General features: G+C 39.2%; 1 protein-coding gene across 7 annotated transcripts in view; it reads left to right on the top strand.

Moving 5' to 3' along the window:
- CADM1 (cell adhesion molecule 1) overlaps nucleotides 1-19,554 on the top strand; it is a 289,423-nt gene that overhangs the window by 101,504 nt on the left and 168,365 nt on the right. The gene's annotated exons all lie outside the window — the stretch shown is intronic.

The raw sequence follows: 19,554 nt of genomic DNA, 5'->3' as shown, positions 1-19,554 counted from the left end.
CATAGTGTAACCCTTAACCCTCATCCATCCACACAGAAAAGCTTCTCTCCCAGACTTGAGGGTGTGTTAAGATCAGGCTCAGCTGAGGGGATAAGCCTGAGCTTGGGTTTTGCATCAGCCTGGCCTGACAACCTGTCTACTGTGCAGTGAGAATGGAGGCGAATTGAGTCCAGGTGCTGTTAGTCCTCCAGTCTAGTCACTCCAATCCACCTGGGCTGACTTGTCTAACTCTTGCATTCTGCATTGGATTTTAGCCACATGTTTGCCATCTCCATTTCTGCTCCACTTCCACACCATTTGAACAGAGATGCTGCCCAAGAACTGCTTTGCAGGGACAGCTACCCCAGCTGTGAATAGGTGCAGCACCATGATGCTGCTGGCTGTGAGCCCATGACTGCACCATGAGAGAGCGAGACAGAAATGCAGGGGGAGCAACAAAATCTACTTAGGCAGATGGACTTGCTGCTTAGCATGATAGCCAGTGCGCAGCAGGAAATGCCAGCCCTGATGCCAGCACCTGCCCTGCTCCTGCCTGTTATCAGGGGCTCTCCTCCACCCTACCATGTCATGCAGTCAGAAAACAAGTCTTGGTGGGGATTGAACAACTCAATGTAGCCCACAGAAGGTGGTGTTCATACTGTACATAGTGCACATGGCCAGATGCACCCCTTTCACTCGAGCCAAGTGCAGCAAAGGAGGAAGAACAAGTTGAATCCAGAGGAACCAATTCCAACATTTTTTGATATTAATTTTTTCTTTCTGACCTTTTTTTTTGAGGGGCTGTTCTTTGGCTTTTATTTCCTTTTTATTGTGTGCATTGCTGAAGTGATTGTTTACTTTCTATTTGTGCTGCTAACTCTTATTTTTCTGCTGCTCAATGGATACTTTGTGGTATTGTTTTGCAAGCAATGGAAACAGGAATTTGAAAAGTAAAGCTTTATTAAAGTCTCATATTAAACATGCATCTACTTGACTACTGAATAGAAAAAATGACATAAAAATATGACATAAAAAATGACATAAAAAATGTCATATATTGAATCACACAGTCCATTGATACAGCGCACCAATGCTGTGGCCATGTTATCCATTATAATCTCTCCCCTCCCACCCACCCTCCCCAGCGTTTTACAAAACTTAATATCATGATAATATCATGACAACTAAGGATGTGGGCCCAAAGACATACCACGTACTTCCTTAGCTCTTAGATTTGGATTCAGTTTGCTCAGGGCTATCTTCTGGAAACCTGGTCCCTGCCTTTAATTCAGCACTGGCATCTCCCCATTCCTGGGAAAAGCTCTCCTCTCAAATGTGGTGCAATGAACAGCTTGATCCAGTACTATAGACAGGATTGCAAGCAATGGCATCCAAACAGTTTTATAGGCAGTGCCATCAAAAAAGAAATCCCACAAAAAGTTGAAATATGGACAAATTGCAGAGGAGGAGTTGCAACAGAAGAGCACAAGCATGTAGGGAAAAAATCAGAAAGGCTAAGGCACAAAATGAGTCTCACCTAGCCAGGGACATAAGAGGCAATAAGAGGAGGTTGTTTACATACATGAGGAATGAGAGAGAGACAAAAGTGTAAGCCCTCTACACAGCAGGAAGGGAGAGTTAAAGACACGAGCATCAGTATTCACTAAAAAAGGCTAAGGGTGACCAGTTACTCAGCACAACATTAACAACAAGGAGATAGGAACACAAGCTAAAATAGGGAAAAAACAGGTTAAAGAATATTTAGATGTTAGATCTATTGAAGTTGGCAGGGCCAGATAAAATTCATCCTAGGATACTGACGGAACTAGCTGAAGCAATCTTGGAACAGTTAGCAATTATCTTTGAGAACTCAGGGAGGATGGGAGAGGTCCCAGATGTCTGGAGAAGGGCAAACATGGTACATATCTTTAAAAAGGGGAACAAAGAAAATCAAGGGTATTTTACACCAGTCAGCCAAGCTTTGATCCCTGGAAAGATACTGGATGAAATGATTAAACAATCCGTTTCTAATCACCTAGAGCATAATAGGATTAAAAGGAATAGCCATCATGGATTTGTCAAAAATCATGAAAGACCAGGCTAATTTGTTTGTCAGTTTTACTGGCCTAATGGATAAAGCGGTGGTGAGGAAGAAGCAGATGATGTGGTATATCTTGATATATTTATATTTTTTTAGTAAGGCTTTTGAGTAGGGCTTTTGATGCACTCCCACATGACATCTTCATAAGCAAAGTAGGGAAATGTTGTCTAGATGAAGTTACTGTAAGGTTGCAAGACATACTCTGAGTAGTTATCAATGATTCATTGTCAAACTGGGAGTATGTGTCTAGTGGGGTTGCTCGGGAGTCAGTCCTGGGTCTGGTACTATTCAGTATACTTGTCAGTGAGTTGGATGATGGAGTGGAAACTACGCTTATAAAATGTATAAATGACACCAAACTGGAGGGGGTTGCAGGTACTTCTGGAGCAGTGGATTAGAACTCAAAATGACCTTGACAAATTGAAGAATTTGGTCTGAAATCAATAAGATAAAATTCAGTGAAAAAATCAAGTGTGCAAGATGGGGAATAACTGGGTAGGTGGTGGTACTGCTGAAAAGGATTGGGGAGCTATAGTGGATCACAAACTGAATCTGAGTCAATGTGATATAGTTGTGAAAAAGGCTAATATCATTCAAAGCCTAAGCAAAAAAGCAATACGTGGATTAAAAATTGTATCCTTCTCTGCCAGCCTCACACTGAAAGTGGGGAAAGGCAACTGCATCTTTGTGTGGACTTAATTCAATAAATATTATGTAGTTTTGTATCCAAAATATCAGTGCTGTTTGTGCGGCCCTATTACAGATCACGTGACTCTAGTGACTGCGTTCGTACTCAAAGAACCCATTATTTTGAATTAAAATACCATACGTTTTCAAATGAGCAGATTTATTTGAATAGTTGACACTAGTATTTGTAAATGAAAGTTGCTCTGATGTAACAAATACCAAATTCAGTAGACGTCTGCGCTGATGTTAGAGTTTGCATATTATAGGCCAGCTGAATGAAATCCCAGCTTATAGTAACACGGTAAATGTACAAAATGCTGTTCTCCTAGAATACACAGGTGTGATTAAGCTCTTAATTAAGAAAAACACTTCTAATATCTGTTGTCGGTTTTTTATTGCTGAAATGTTAAAATGTGAGAGTATTGGGGAAAGTGTGTAGATTGGGAGCTTGAATTACTCTGACTGCTTGCTTAAAATAACAAAAAAGTTACTGTATTACAAGTATAATAGAATTAGAAAATATTTTTGTGAAGTTAGCTGATCCATAGGCATTCCCTGATCATTTTCTGAATCATTTAGCTTATAATGCAAATGACAGAGGTTAGTCACTGACCAATTTGGATTTAGCAAGTGTGTAAACTAACAGAATATTAGGTCTGGCTACTCAAGATAAGTTAAAACTGACCAGTAATAGTTGGCAGAGCTACTGTGCAGATGTCAATCTTCTAGATAATAAAGTAGCTAAAAAGAGCATGGAGATAGTTGTGCTAGTGGCAAATACAACGTTGTGTTGTTTTTATTACAGGATGCTTGCCTTTGATTCTTTTTTAAAATTATTTTTTTCCAGACTTAAAGTTGAAACCCACGTTCAGTGATGGTAAAACAGCTTGGGCATATGCAATGTCTGAATAATGGTCAGCCTGGGGTGGGCAGAGCAGGGAAATGTGCACCTCACTAGAGCATACAGGATGGGCGGGCAGTGTTCAAGTTCAAGTGTAGATAATGTGAAGTCACTTTAAAATGTATAAATTAATAAAAGGAATGATATGAAAGTAATGTTACACTCAAGTACATCATAAATAACAAAAGGGCTGTCTGTCAGCTATTGGCAGGGATTTGTCACTTTGTGTCATAATTATTGCTGCAGGACGTGAGCAATAACATTATATATCATATTGAAATAGGGTCTCTCCAAATCCTACATAAATATCCAGTGTTAATGGAAACCCAGAGGTGACCGTGTGTAGGTAACTCCTGAATGTTCCTCCAACTATACTGAAAACGTTTTTTAGAAAGCTACAGCATTGTAAGATGCTTGATTGTTCCCTTCCTGAGAAACTTTAATTTAAAATGGGCACTAGGATGAAGAAGCACCCTGCTTTGTGTCTTCATCTCCTATTTAAAGTCTTGTTGTTTACTATTTTCTGTAAATTGCAGGGTGCTAAATTGGCCGCCTTTTCTCATCTTGCTTTGTGGAATACAGTAGTTCCTCACCTGCCCCAGGCCAAGCTTGACACTTACTGCATTAGTCCTATAAATTAAATTCCCTCAAACTTCCGAGGTCATCAGTCGGTTGAGCTACTTTCTTTTGGTAAAATTATTTATTCTTACTAGTATTTGTATTCTATATCTACAGTCCTGGTGATTATACCCTTCCTATTGGAAACGGAATCCATGCCAATACTTGTGGCAAGATGACTTGATGCTAGTGAGTAGCAGCAATTCGATATGGAGGCTGACGGGCTAAGATATTCTGCACATTAAATAAACAACCCTTTATTGAATTAAGTGATGATTGAGGAGACTGTATTTTATCAATTGCAGGCATAAGCTGTTGCTGTCTAGTTGGCTCAAGTGAGCTAGTCTCCAACAAAGTATGGTGTGTGTTAACTGATATATGCTAAATCTGCCTCTTTCTACCAAATGACTGCTATAAGATACGTGCTGAAAGACAGAAATTGCATAAGTAGGCTCATGCTGCTCTTGGAACTTTTGCTTTCAAGTTTGACAGATTGGTCACCTGTATCGCTCATCAGTTGCAGCTGGATATTGCCTCATGTTCCTATCACAAACCGTTCAGCACACTAATATTGAAGGAGGTGAAAAAAGGAACAAATCTGATTTTAAAGATAGTGAGCTAACCGGTGCAGAGCTAACTTGCAATTATTGCTTCTCTTTCTTTTATAGAAGGACAAAAATATCAAATGCTGCACAGTTCAAGACCTACGGTGTTGGGGAAAAGCAAGGTTAAATAGCATCTCACCTTTCACTTCTGATTTCATTATTCATGCTAATAGAAGCTTGGACCATCTGTCTCTGCAAAGAATATTTGTGTGTGACAGGCATAGTAGATATGGCAAAACTTTCTCTTCGTAAAATGTTGGTTTATAGCTTGCTCTGTTGGTGCCCTGGAGTCTTCTGCAGCTCCCCAGTTCTTACATGAACAGTAAACTACAAGCTTTGCTGCTATTGAGCTTAACTAGCTGAGCTTCTGTGGCTTTACAAGGCACTCTGTAGGTTAACAGGAACAATGAGTATTGTCTCTTTTTCTCTTCGATTTCCTGTAAGCCAATTGAATCTTTCTTAACAAAGAAACCAAAACTATGAGGGGTTTTTGACACCGCTATAACTTAAGAGAAATGTATGTTGGGAAATGAATGGCTTATGTATTCTTAGTGGTATTTGGGCAAAGTGGTTTCTCTATATAGGGACACTTAATTCCTTTTGCGCTGGATGCCTGGACAGGATCTAGCAGAGAATGAAATAGCCCTATCAAGATTCCACTGGTGTAGAGATCATTAACCTTCATGAAGAACTTACTGCAGTCCATTTTTAGTTCTTACTCGTGAATAAGTCTCTTACTCCCATTATTCCAGGCTATGCATTTTAATCCATCAATACCGTGATTTTCAGATGTCTTTTCAATTGAACTGTTGGGGTAGCTAAGAAATGAATTTTGAAGGATTGGGTGGGGGGTGTGTCCAACATTTAAAGGTGAATTGCAAAGGGGAAAAAGGAACCATTTTCCCCTTTAGTACTAGTGATTTTCTAGTGTACACAACTCTTCAGAACCTGTGTTTTTCAGCATATTTTACCTTAAAAATACTAGGGGTGTGTGTGTGTGTGTGTGTGTGTGTGTGTGTGTATTAAAATAAATAAATAAATGTTCTTCCCTGGAGGATAAGAGAACTGCGGTGAGACTTTCTCCTCCCCCTCTTCCCCGCCTTTGTGTGTTTCTTACCATGCTCATCACTATGGTATCTGGCTGCTTATCTCCCTCAAGCAGGATGTTGCATCTTCCCCAGGTGTCTTGTTCTCAAATGTTTGAGGCCTGTGAATTAGGTGTTAGCCAAAAAAGGAGTCACACTGACTAAAAATCTCTTCCCCTCTGTTGCTCAGATTTGACTTCCTTGGCACTTGTGTAGCCAATCTGCAAGTTTTTCAATTGTTCAGAGTCTTCTAAGAGAAACTAAGTAGGCAACATCTGAATTCCTATAATAAAAATCTGGGCAAAGTATTTTACACTTTTTGGTGGGTGTAAAACCTTTGAGGCTGCCTTATAAGTCTTAACGGAGCAAAAAAGGGCATAGAAATTGAAATCTGCTTACATAAGCGCTTAAACTTTCCTAGTAAAAGCTTTTAATTGAGCTGTGAAAGTGTACAGATTATATTAATTGTCCTACTGCCTAACTCTTGAGAGGAGAGTGTGCGCATGTGTGGGGAGTGTCTATTGCAATGGAAGTAACTATTTTGGGAGAGATGGATCAGTTGGATTGCTGAATATTTAAGTCACAAGTACAGCAAGATAACCATTAAGCCTGGCTGCTTAAGTAAAAGATTACTTTGATGCCTATGGAATCCCCTCCCCCCCCCCATCCCCCTTAAAAGGCATTTTTAGGAGGAAAGTCTTGCTGAAGGGATTGAGGTCATCACTCTTTAAAACTGGGTGAATTGCCTCTTGGGCACTTAATCTTATGAACGAGATGGTGTTCATTGAAGGGGTTCTGCTGACAGCATAAACCACACACGTACAGTTCAGTTTGTGAAAATCAGCAGAATCGCAGATTGAAATACTACTGTAGCATTTATGATTTAGTCATGGAATGTCAGGAATTTTCAACAGGAAATGTACCAGATTCTGAAGTATTTTCATCCCCTTCAGACTTTTAACCTAGATGCTATTGGGATATCAGCATTCGTTTATAGAATTTTGTCTGGAAGGTGTTTTTCCTATTTCTTCCCAGGTCTAATGCTGATCTGTTTTTTGCCATCAGTCACACAAACTGTTACCTGCAGGTTTTGGCAGAAACTACTCTGTCTTTACGTGGATGCGTAACACTTATTGGCTGGCCCTATAATAACAGGGGTACAAACGATAATGAAGTTAAGATACAAATACAAAAGAAGATATCCCCAAGACATAAAATGTGCAGATGTTTTTTCATGTCTGATCATTCGTGTCAGAACTGCACTTTATGCTAGTCAACAGATTCTAGGGTTACACATCTGGAAGTTAAAGGAAAGTATAGTTGGGTGTGGCTTTTATTTTTATTTTTTTTTAAGAGTAACTCAGATGTGCAGTGACGAAGCAGTACTGTTGTTCCTTTGTGTATGTCTTTACTGCAGAGCTAACCTGGATGACAGGCATCTTAGCCTAGCCTGGGAGTGAGAAGTCACAGAGCAAAGCCTTACTATAGTTAGTATCTTCGTGGGTGCTGCATTTCCCAGGTATGCCACTAGTACTTCTGGGGGTATATCCCATGGTTCTTCATGCTGTAATCAGCTGAGCTGCTCTGATCATTTTGCTAGTGAATTGTGGGAGAATTTGTCCTTCTGGGCAGACAGTGGGATGTGTGGGAAGGCATTGGAGGACTGTCAGCACTCGAGTGATTTAACCTCACTGCTAAGTGGGTGGGTTACCAGTCACAGTGAAAGCAGCATTCGAGGTGCGACTGACCCCCCTACAGGCATTCCAGCTAGGTCCGGGTTGAAAGCCCCACTAAATTCAAGATATTTTTGTGTGGATAGGAGAAGGGTTAGGATCAGCAGCTGAGTAAGTCTAGGCTAACTTTGCAGTGAAGACATACCCCTTACATCTTCATGGGAGTAGTCGGTACGGTCACTGATTGTCTTTCGTCTCTGTCCAGGTTCCTTCCCCACTCTGAACTCTAGGATACAGATGTGGGGACCTGCATGAAAAACCCCCTAAGCTTATTTTTACCAGCTTAGGTTAAAACTTCCCCAAGGTACAAACTATTTTAGCTTTTGCCCCTGGACTTTATTGCTGCCACACCAAGCGTCTAACAAATACAGAACAGGGAAAGAGCCCGCTTGGAAACGTCTTTCCCCCCAAAATCCTCCCAAGCCTTACACCCCCTTTCCTGGGGAAGGCTTGATAAAAATCCTCACCAATTTGCATGGGTGAACACAGACCCAAACCCTTAGATCTTAAGAACAATGAAAAAGCAATCAGGTTCTTAAAAGAAGAATTTTAATTGAAGAAAAAGTAAAAGAATCACCTCTGTAAAATCAGGATGGTAAATACCTTACAGGGTAATCAGATTCAAAACATAGAGAATCCCTCTAGGCAAAACCTTAAATTACAAAAAGACGCAAAAGCAGGAATATACATTCCGTTCAGCACAACTTATTTTATCAGCCATTTAAACAAAACAGAATCTAACGCATATCTAACTAGATTGCTTATTAGCCCTTTACAGGCGTTTTGACCTGCATTCCTGCTCTGGTCCTGGCCAAAAAAAAAAAAAAAACAGACAGAGAGAACCTTTGTTTGTGTTCCCCCCCCCCCCCCAGCTTTGAAAGTATCTTGACTCCTCATTGGTCATTGTGGTCAGATGCCAGCGAGGTTATCCTAGCTTCTTAACCCTTTACAGGTGAAAGGGTTTTTCCTCTGGCCAGGAGGGATTTAAAGGTGTTTACCCTTCCCTTTATATTTATGACAGTCTCTGAAGACGTACTTTGGCTACAAGGGCTGGATTTTATTCTAAGCTCTCTAATTTGTTTCCATATTGCAGAATCATCCTGCAGTTAGTTATGTGCTGAGTAGCCCCTGGGAACTGAAGTAGCCGGGATATGAAAAGTAGGATTCAGGTGCATTGGCTAAAGTTCCCTTTATTTGCATGGTTCTTTCGAGTGCTATTTTAATCCATGATTACCAAGTAAGCCTGTTGGAATTATGCAGTGTTGATGTGTTCTCAGCTAAGTGTTTTTAATAAACCAATTTGAATCTTTCTGTTAGATTTATATTGTGTTAATCTGGAGGATGATGGATTCATAATGTCTTTTGAGATTGTTATCCATGAAGTTGCCTTATCAATAGATGAAAGTGTATTCATATGAGTAGCACAGGAATGGCCTATCTCTTTGCAAAGGTATCTCTCCTAACCAGGATATTAAAAGTAGATTTCGATCAGATGAAGATCTAGAACGGATTTTTGTTGTTGTTTTGTTGTTGGATTTGAAATGCTGGAATGGTTTCTTTTCATAACACTCATTTACAAAATATGACAGTAGTGGAGAGAAGTTTTAATGGGAGAAGAAAGGAATAGCTAACCTTACCATCTGCAGTGAATCTCTATTGGCAGTACATGCCTTTGAGCAGTATATTTGGCCACTGAGTTGGAAAATTGTCGTCCTTATGTGGAAAGGATATTTTTAGTCTGTGGAACATCTGTAGAACACCATTTGTTCAAACTTCCACCATCTTTTGACAAGTCAGACAGATGTGACTCATGTCAGTTTTGTACTTTGTGGGGGAAGGGAGGAATGCAGTGCATACACCAGAAATGCGGGGGTGGAAAATATTTTCACTCTAAATAGGTCATTCTCCTTGGTTTGTAAAATATATGGAAAAAAACTTTGGTCTCCATATTAAAGATGCCTGCATTTAAATGTTTATATAAAATCTGTGTTGTAGAAATCATACTATGTTGTTTTTTATTAAACTTCCTACTGATTTCCAAGTTGAGGAGGATTGGCCTACTTCTGTACTTGAATGCACCTAGCATGTGCCCTCTTGTCTGAGTTCTCCTGAAATGGGGATGTTTTGAAGTGTGCTGCTGCTCTAAGAACAGTCTGCAAACGTGTCAGGGAGGGGGGCGCGACGTGTGATTCCACGTCTATTGTGTCAAAGATTCCCAAATTTGTTGATTTTGCTATTAAAAAAAAATCTTCCTCCCTTCCTCCACCTCTCAGTTGACTTCTGAATTGGAGAGTCAAGCTGTGATGTATCTTGAGTTACTGGGGCTGGCACCGCTGCCTGTTAGGGCTGCTTGACACTTCAAATTATAAGACCATGTTTTCAGTTGCTTGTAACTTTGCCCAACTTTAAATGGTTGGGTTGAGATTTTGCATGCCCGTGTGCCTGTCTCAGGGTGTTTGTGGGTTTTTGTAACTTTGACCAAAGTGGATCAATTGTTTCTGAGAATGGGGCTCAGGGAAAAAATACATTTTGCCCATGTTTAAATTCTGGCAGTCTTTTCTTTGAAAAGCTCTCGCACCCCCCTTGCTTTGGAGCAAGCACTTAAAATTGGGGGGTGTGTGCATAGTGTCTTCTGCCATCCCTGTGAAAATCTACCCATGTTTCGGCAAGTTAGAAGTCTTCGGAAAATTTTGGTTTGCGCGGGTTTAGTGGAGACTTGCTAGAGCTTAGCTAAAATCTCAAGATTCTGTCCTCACTGAGCATGGTGGAGCCTCTCCCAGCTCCTGTTGCTAGTCAGGTGCTCAGGCTCCTGCCCAGGGCACTGGGAGCTCAGAAGTCCTTTCCCTCTAATCGCTACGCTGCGCTGGGCTGGGTGCTGGAACAAAGAGCTGGGACGGGGAAGGGAGGCTGGAACTGTTTAGACATGAAGCATGGGAGCCAGTTTTTAGGCCCCTTTTACACCCAGAGGGCAGCAATATTTGACTTAAATACGGTTCTCTAAACGGGGTGTGGCTCATATATAGGTTTTGTACACTATTTCCTGGGCCTTAGGTGCAGTAGATTGGATTTTTCCTGAAATTTTTCCCTGATGGAGCTCTACCATGTGGTAGCAATGCTGGCAATGTTATGGCAAAAAAGAAGAAGCGTTGGGCCCACAGTGTTGGTGAAACAAGTAGAACTTGGGTCGGCGAAAACCAATTTGAACCATGCTTTAACATCGTGTTTTTGAAACAGATTGGTTTTATTTGGCCTTAAAGCAGGATTTTTAGTAAGATTTAACATTGTTGCCTGTTCAAAGGCATAGGACAGGAAAAGGAAAAGAAGGACATAGCTTGACTTTCTCCTGGAATTGGTTGATTATATCAGGATGAAGGTGTGCGGTTTTCTTTGCACGGGTGGAGCATAACTTAAATACTGAGGTTTTTGTATTCACAAGATAGGACTAGTATAGATCTTTTTTTCTTCTTTTTAATGAATGAGTTGCAGCTTTTGTTGACCTAGGTGGTTGTCTTTGGTTTAAAGGTTGTTCACAGTTTCAAACTTGTATTATCATTATTTACACAAAAAAGTGGCATTTGGATTCAGGAGCTGCCAGTCTTACAGCTCCGACTACTTGTGATACATAGCAGAATTTTGTTCAGCAGTGCAACACTTCTGAATACCCTGCTGTCACATACTTGTGTGGGAGTCAAGTTTTTTTTATTGAAGTGACTTGCAGTTATGATGATCTTGAGTAGGAGTTGGACCTTGACATGAGGTCTCAAAAACATTTTTGGCTTAAAGTCAGTTTCTTGCTGTTGAAAGCATAAGCAGATATGTCTTGGCATATTTAGAGTTGTTTTAAATAGCTTTTAAAATATTTTATAGCATATTGTAATATATTAACATTATATTAATGACTTGTCTGTCACCTGTTAGTTGTAATACTTATCATGCCATTACTTCTGATGGAACTAGACAGTAATTTCTCATCAATATACACACACAATTTGTATTACAGTGAGTGGGAGAGGGGGCTGGTGGGTGGAGAGTTGTTCCCACTGTTATTACACACAAATGGGGAAAAATGGATCCCCAGGCTCATGAAGATCGAATTGTGTGTTACTGTTCCAATATCAAATGCTAGAATTTGTTGTGTTTTGAGACTTTTAAAATAATTGTTTGAATAAAGTTTTGATAACTGGCTTTCCAAGTATTCACAAGTGGTTTCACGGCAACATGTTTTTATTGGGGGACCAAACCAAATCCAAACCTTGATTCTTTCTCTTCCACTACTCTCTTGAAAAAGATGCTAGGAAAGAGGAAGTTGCAGATCCCTACTACATGGTTCAGGTGCATGTCTATTCAGAGACCAGAACTATGTTAATGGTAAAGATTGGGAGTACATATTAATAATTTAGGGCAAAACTTGTTTTAGGGATGTTGTGTTGATCCCCAAACCAAGTTTTCTAAACCCAAGAAAATAAGAGTTAAGATTGAATCTAAACGAAATCCAAACGTGGTAAAGTATAAAAATACAGGTTTCAGAGTAGCAGCCGTGTTAGTCTGTATCCGCAAAAAGAAAAGGAGGACTTGTGGCACTGTGTGGATACAGACTAACACAGCTGCTACTCTGAAACCTGTCATTATGCAAGACACTGAATTTAGCTGTATGGAGTGGAAATCTATCAACTTCATGAAAAAACTCGTACCGATACAGATGTTAGTCTCTAAGGTGGCACAAGTCCTCCTCTTCTGTTTATAAAAATACAGTGTGTTCTCACAGCCTTAACTCTGCCCTATCTTAACACCATGCAATAACTGTATAATGGATTGAGGCATTTTTGTGTTTGTACTCCCAGATTAAGTTAAATTGATTTTTAAAGACAAATTAGATTTTTTTTCTCTTCAGTGTGACCATAATGTATTTTACTCTATATTACTGACATGTTCTCAACTTCAACAGTATCTTTGACAAAAACTATCATGAGAACTTATTTTTGGTTACTCTTGTTTGAAATTACTGAAACAAGAAACTCACAGGTAATGTGATATTTATCTGTTATGGGATATTTTATGTAATTAAGTATCCAATTTTAATTTTTTTAAAACTTCTATTTTTGGCCATTTTTACCAGTATGATCTGACTACTTTATGCTACTCTGAAGCAGCACCAAGTATCCAGAGTATGCTGGTCAGTTAACCTGAATTAGAGCGTTTTACATCTGCAGAGGAGTTCAGAATAGCTTGAGTACAACCCCAGAAGTTAAAAAAGATTATGGGTCAGATCTCCAATAATAATGAGAGAGTGAGTTCTGTCTCTCATGTATTTTTGAACTCCCCCTGCCCATTCCCAGTGTGACAAATATATTTTCTTGTGCACATCCACACACTGCCTGTTTTTTCCCCCTCTCCCTCTTGCAGTGCCTCACATTATTTCATGGTATGTGTCACACAAACAAGCCAGTCCCCCTCTTCTCTTCCAGAGATATCTGCTGTAAGAAGTAGCTCCTGAAAATAAATATTTAGTACTAATAGTCATTTTTGCCATTAATTTTCATAACTGAAAGTTCCCATCAACAGAGGCTGCTGCATAAATCATGTTTTCCTTGAGAGAAACGCATGGAAAACTGCCCTCTTTCAAAATAGCTGCTATTATTCATAGCGAGATGGAAGCCCAGCTCTCAAGAAAGGTGTTCTTAAAAATGGCCACCCCATTATTTCTACTCTGAGTGAAACCAGCAGTCATTTTGGAGCAGCCCGTGTTCTCAATCCTGTTGAGAATAGGAGATGAACACCCTTCTCGAAATAGCAACCCAACTGTAGGTAAATTCATGACCTCATTTCTACTTAGAACAATGGAAGATGTTAGCCATATTGGAAGAAGAAGCTTCTACATAGAATTATCTGGAGGTGAATATTATTGTCTCTTGCGGAAGAAGAAACTTCACGAAGAATAATGGGGGAAAATAACCATTAACTCTTCTAAACTAAACCAAAAGAAAAACCTTTACAACAACCTTTAAATATATCCTGTGTAGAGGATATCGGTGAGTTTTGACTGTCAGGGAAGTTTGAAGCACCTGTTATTTCAGTATGATCATCCTGGTGAGAGAAATGGTCTGATACTGGATGCTAATTATTTTTAATGACCATTTTTAAAGTAGTTTTAACCCATGACCAGTTAACTATTTTACTTGTCAATTCTCAGAAAATTTATTCTGTGCTCAGAGTAAATGGTGTAATTTTTCAGAAGGATGCACTGTGTTCTTCAACCATTGTTATGGGTGAGGCCCTGACTTAAGTCCAAAGCTCAAGGTGACTTTAAACTATGGAATCGTGAGTGGTGCTGTATTACTAAATCATATTATCTTTTGCAGTTTCTCACAGAGATTATTTTAAGGCTGATAGTAGGGGTAACTCTGGCTTCTGCTGTACCCTTAGGCATCAAGCTACCTAGAAATGAGGAAAACATTTGATTCTTTGTGATGAGCTAGTTTCTTTGCTTGAAGTCGCTAATTGGAAAGCAGCAATTAAGATTGACGTGAGTGTCTTGAAAATAGCAACCTGAATGATCTATTCTAATGTTTGTTGGCTTCAGATTTGTGTGTTAGTTTCTTTAGCTAGCGGATCACTAGATATTGGGACCAGAAAGCACGTTTCCTATGGGACAGAGAATATATTAGGAGAAAATCTTCTTGGAAGCCGCAAATACGATGGAATTACCAATGCCTTTAATTTTTTAAGTCATGGATAATTTAAAAAAAAAAAAGTACTACTTATATTTGTTTGTTTCTTTGCTTGAAACCATGTCTATCTGCCAACCTTTCCGAAATGTCATCATGTAATTATTTTAACAGGCAGTGTATTCTCCTTTATTTGGGGGATATTAACCTTTCTAAACAAAAAGAATGTTAATATACACTGGAGACACAACTAATAGGATTTCATTTTTCTCATTAGGCAAGAGATTTATTTGAATGCTTTTTAAATAATTGTGAAAGAATGCCTCAAGTAAAATAATTGCCTTAAACTAATCCATGATAACAATTTTAAACGTGAATATCCAGATCATTTTGTATGGATTGGAAAGAGTGATGTTATTTTCTTGTTTGCTTTGGTCAAACAGTGTTAAAGGAGGATATAAATTCATTGAATTCAGAACAAAGGAAATGCTAATTATTAATGCACTAAATTCTTTTATGCCATGAAATGTAGTGTTCAATTCACAAAGCTTGTTGTGGCCTATTGAGGTTTCAGCTAATGTTTTGTGTGTTGGTTTGGGGTTTGTATTATGTATTAGGTTCAGCACAGCATATTTTTATGTTTTCTTTCCAAAATATTTAATTGAAATTTTGTTTGCCCGAATTATCTGCACTTCACTTTTTCCTGCAAACATCGTTTGCTGGGAGAGGCTGAACAGATGAGGATAAACACCTTAAACTGCAAATATCGCTTCTGAGCTCTTTCCATTGATGTTTTTGGGCCTTAAGGAAGATGGTTTGACTGGTCTTGGGTTAGTGTGTGAAACATTTTTTGCTTCCCTCCTAGGCAAAAATACCAGCAGAGTCCGTCTTTGGAATGCAAGGGCTGATATCTAGTGATGCCCCAGTTTTGAAATGCATGTTCCAATAAGAACTATGCATTAGTCTGCTTAGTCATTGTGGGCATATTTTTATATATTTGGATACTGCTTTGTGGAATTGGTAAAGTTTGTGTGTGGGTGTGGTCTGAAACCTGTCTTTATTTACATTGAAATTCATGTGTATTGCAAGAGTATAACTGCTTCAGCACTTTTGGTGAACAAGGAGCAACACACAGAGTTGTGAACAAAATACATACGAGAATTTAATAGTCCTTTTGATGCATAAAGGAGGATGAATAGTACGCTAAGTTGAGTGCATATCTAGAAGAATATTTGTGCCTGATTTATGCTCTAATTTTAGCACTGAGTTTCCTTTGTAATAGAAAAATGTCACATTAGCATGTCCCTTTTGATATCATTTAGTTCCAGTGAAAACAAATGCATGTGCTGAGGGATTCTCAAACTTAGTAGTCCACTCTGTAGTAGACTTTGTTGCAATACAAACATAGTGAGTGACTCTTTTTGTCCCATATTTTGAGACCAAAATGTTTTTTTTCTTTCCATCATATTCTTTCATTTGCCTTTTGAGTACTGATGAAACAAAATTTAGAAGACAAAAGTGTCAGTAAATAACCATTTGGTTCATTTTCAGCAGCTAAGGGAAATCAGCTCACGAAGGCTAATGGCTCTAAGAAAATGAGTGGCTCAAAAGTTCTACGTATGTAAATAATGATAATTTACTAGAGGATCAATTTAAAGAGAGAAAGTACCTTTATTCTGGAGAGCATCATGTTCAAACAGTCAAGCTTAGTTACTTCTCCATCATTTAGTAAAAATCCAACACTTGTAAAATTGCATACAATTAAAAAAAAATGTTGCTGATTCTCAAGGGTTGTGACCCACAATTTGAAATCCCAGACTTGGCCAAAGGTTCACCTGCAACTACCCTAATGTGTCTGAGTGCTACTAATTTAAAACTGTATAGATCTAATCTTCAGTTGAAGTGAAAGCTGCCTCTGAACTAATTATGATTTACAGAAATTGATAATTTGTCTTCTGTGTGTGTCTGCAGGAAGAAAATGAATATTAAATATGATTTCGCAAATGACAGGTTTCAGCCCACTAATTTACAGTCTTCATTAACAAACTTCCAAAATGTATCAATAACACTGGAAGTCACTTCATTTATACAACTTTATTGCAGCTGGTATCATTTTTGTAGAAAGGGAAAAGTGGACATTCTGTTTAGTGTGCTGTTACTTTACCCAGCCCTTGTATGAGCCCTGAAGTCCACTTAAATCCTCTAAACCAGTGGTTCTTAACCTTTACTGCAGCCTGCAGCCCTTTGGTTCTCAAAATACGTTCTTGCACCCCTTATCAAAAATTGTTGAGGTAGGTCAGTTCTTTAAACCTAGGTATATTTTTGTTTGTATATTACAGTAACCGTTAAAATGTATAATGTTAATAAATACATAGGTTTGATGAAACAAAGTAGTTTTACTTCCGTGCCTGTGCTTAATTTGTGTTTTCAATGATTTACCTTCTAAAAAAAATCTGGCATGTCTCACACCCCCCAGAAAGGGCATCTCGCATCCCGAGGGGGATGCCTGCTCCCCAGGTGAAGAACCACTGCTCTAAACCTTCCTTTAGTTATATATTATAGGACAGCCACCAGTGCATTTTCATAGAATGATTGGACTGGAAGGGACTTGGAGAGGTCTTCTAGTCCAGTCCTCTGCACTCAAGGCAGGACTAAGTATTATTTAGACCATCCCTGACAGGTGTTTCTCTAACCTGCTCTGAAAAATCTCCAGTGATGGAGATTCCCAGCCTCCCTAGGTAATTTATTCCAGTGCTTAACCATCTGAGAGGAGGGTTTTCCTAATATCTAGCCTAAACTGCCCTTGCTGCAATTTAAGCCCATTGCTTCTTGTCCTGTCCTCAGAGGTTAAACAGAACAATTTTTCTCTCTTCTCCTGGTAACAACCTTTTATGGACTTGAAAAACATTTTCATGCATCGCGCCCCTCCCCAACCCAATTTTTTCCAAACTTCCCTCATAGGTCATGGTTTCTGGAGCATTAATCATTTTTGTTGCTCTTCTCTGGACTTTCTCCAATTTGTCCACAGCTTTCTTGAAATGTGGTGCACAGAACTGGACACAATACTTCAGTTGAGGCCGAATCAGCACGGAGTAGAGCGGAATAACTACTTGGTTATAACACTCCTGCTAATATATCCCAGAACGATTGCTTTTTTTTTAAATAACATTACACTGTTGACTCATACTTCACTTGTGATCCACTATGATCCTCAGATCCTTTTCCATAGTACTCCTTCCTAGGCAGTCATTTCCAGTTTTGTATGTGTGCAACTGATTGCTTCCTTTAAGTGGAGTACTTTGCATTTGTCCTTATTGAATTTCATCCTATTTACTTCAGACCATTTCTCCAGTTTGTCCAGATCATTTTGAGTTTTAATCCTATAGTCCAAAGCACTTGCAACCCCCTCCCTGCTTGGTATTGTCCACAAACTTTATAGGTGTACTTTCTATGCCAAATTCTTAATCATGGATGAAGACATTGAACAGAACCAGACCCAGAACTGATCCCTGTGGGACGCCACTTGATATGCCCTTACAGCTTGACTGTGAACCACTGATGACTACTCTCAGGGAATGGTTTTCCAGCCAGTTGTGCATCCACCTTATGCATCTAAGTTGTATTTCCCTAATTTGTTTGAGAAGGTCATGTGAGACAGAATCAAAAGCCTTAGTCAAGCTATTATCACATCTACCATTTCCCCTCCATTCACAGGGCTTGATTCGTAATAGCTTTCACTTGCAGCACAAAAACTCCAAGTCAAAGTTTTCTTTTGTGAAGTGACTTAAGCCCCATTTAATATAATTATGCATCACATGCTGTATTATCAAACATGATATAATGAGAGATTGTAGCAATCTAATGTGTACGCTGTTGTAGAGAGCTGAGGAATGGTATACTGCGAGTAATATTGGAACTGACTTTGTAGGCACATTACTGAGATGTAAAACTCTTGTAGTATAACAGTTAAGTTCATTAAATTGTTTCTCTACTTACTTAGCTTTTAAAATAGTTCACTTTATTGTAGGCACAATGTCCAAACAGTGTGTTCACTATGGCTTAACATGTGCATTGCATTTGTGGATCTGCCGTCTCCCAGAGAAACATGAGATGCTAGTCTCTGTGGATGCTGAGGTCAAGGCTAATTATAAAAAGCATGGAATCCATCTGCTCTTGTCTTGGTAGAGTAGGGCAGAAAACTGTGAAACAGCTTTGTACCCAGAGGGTGAAGGCCTGTGTATGACGCTAATTCTAAAATGGGCTTGATAGCAAATGATCTGATGGTCTAATTAAAACCCCAGATATAATATAATCAATCTCTCTCTCACAGTTTTTGGGGAAGTGGAAGGAAATGGCTGGAATGTACCAGTACAGTAATCAGGTGCAATACTTCTGTAGTAGTAACGTGGTTTTGGTCTGACCAGGAGGCCTTTTAGAGCATAAAATCATGTCCTGTCACAATTTCTGAAGTGAATTTTAGTGCTTCTAAGAATGCTGGTGTGATTCCCTTAAGGCGAAGGTAAACTAGACAGTGAAATTTACATTTCCTTAAATTAAGAGAAGGGGAAAAATTACTACTCTGCCTTAGTCATGATGTAAAACCTCCCTGCCCTCGCTTCCAGGTCTTCTGAGCAGTGACCGTCAATCATGCTGGCTTTATGTTGTGGACAAAAAGAGGTTAGGATGAGTCTTTTGGATACTTGATTGTTGCGAGTGGTATATAGGTACCTAGAGAGCTCACATGCATTTAGGTCTGTGTTTGATTCTAGCTCTTCAGAAGTGGAAGTCTAGTGGATTTGTGACACCACGCTTCTGTTCCTGCCAGCAGAGCTTCAGTCTGGTACAAAGGCTTGTGCGAGTTTTCCAAGTATTTTGGATACAGGCTTTTGAAAATAATAAAACACAATGCACATCACATGGGGAAATAGTGGAGAAGGAGATATTCTTTAAAAACTTACTTCAGCCCTATTTTAAAACTGGTGACTGTGCCTTAGGGCCATCTTTCCCTATAATAAACGTGTACTGATGAATATCGCTGCTCAGTATTTTGCATTTATTACTTGCTATGCTAACATGTGCATGTTGCCATGAAATCTTCATACAGAACTGGTTTTTTTAAGTAGTATGTACTCCAGGTGGAACAAACATACAACATGCTTGCTGTCCTGGCTAAGCGACAG

This window comes from Lepidochelys kempii, chromosome 22 (assembly GCF_965140265.1).
Source record: "Lepidochelys kempii isolate rLepKem1 chromosome 22, rLepKem1.hap2, whole genome shotgun sequence".
In the NCBI taxonomy this organism is placed as follows: domain Eukaryota; kingdom Metazoa; phylum Chordata; order Testudines; family Cheloniidae; genus Lepidochelys; species Lepidochelys kempii.
The sequence above is the reverse complement of the archived record's forward strand: the minus strand, read 5'-3'. Positions and strand labels throughout refer to the sequence as shown.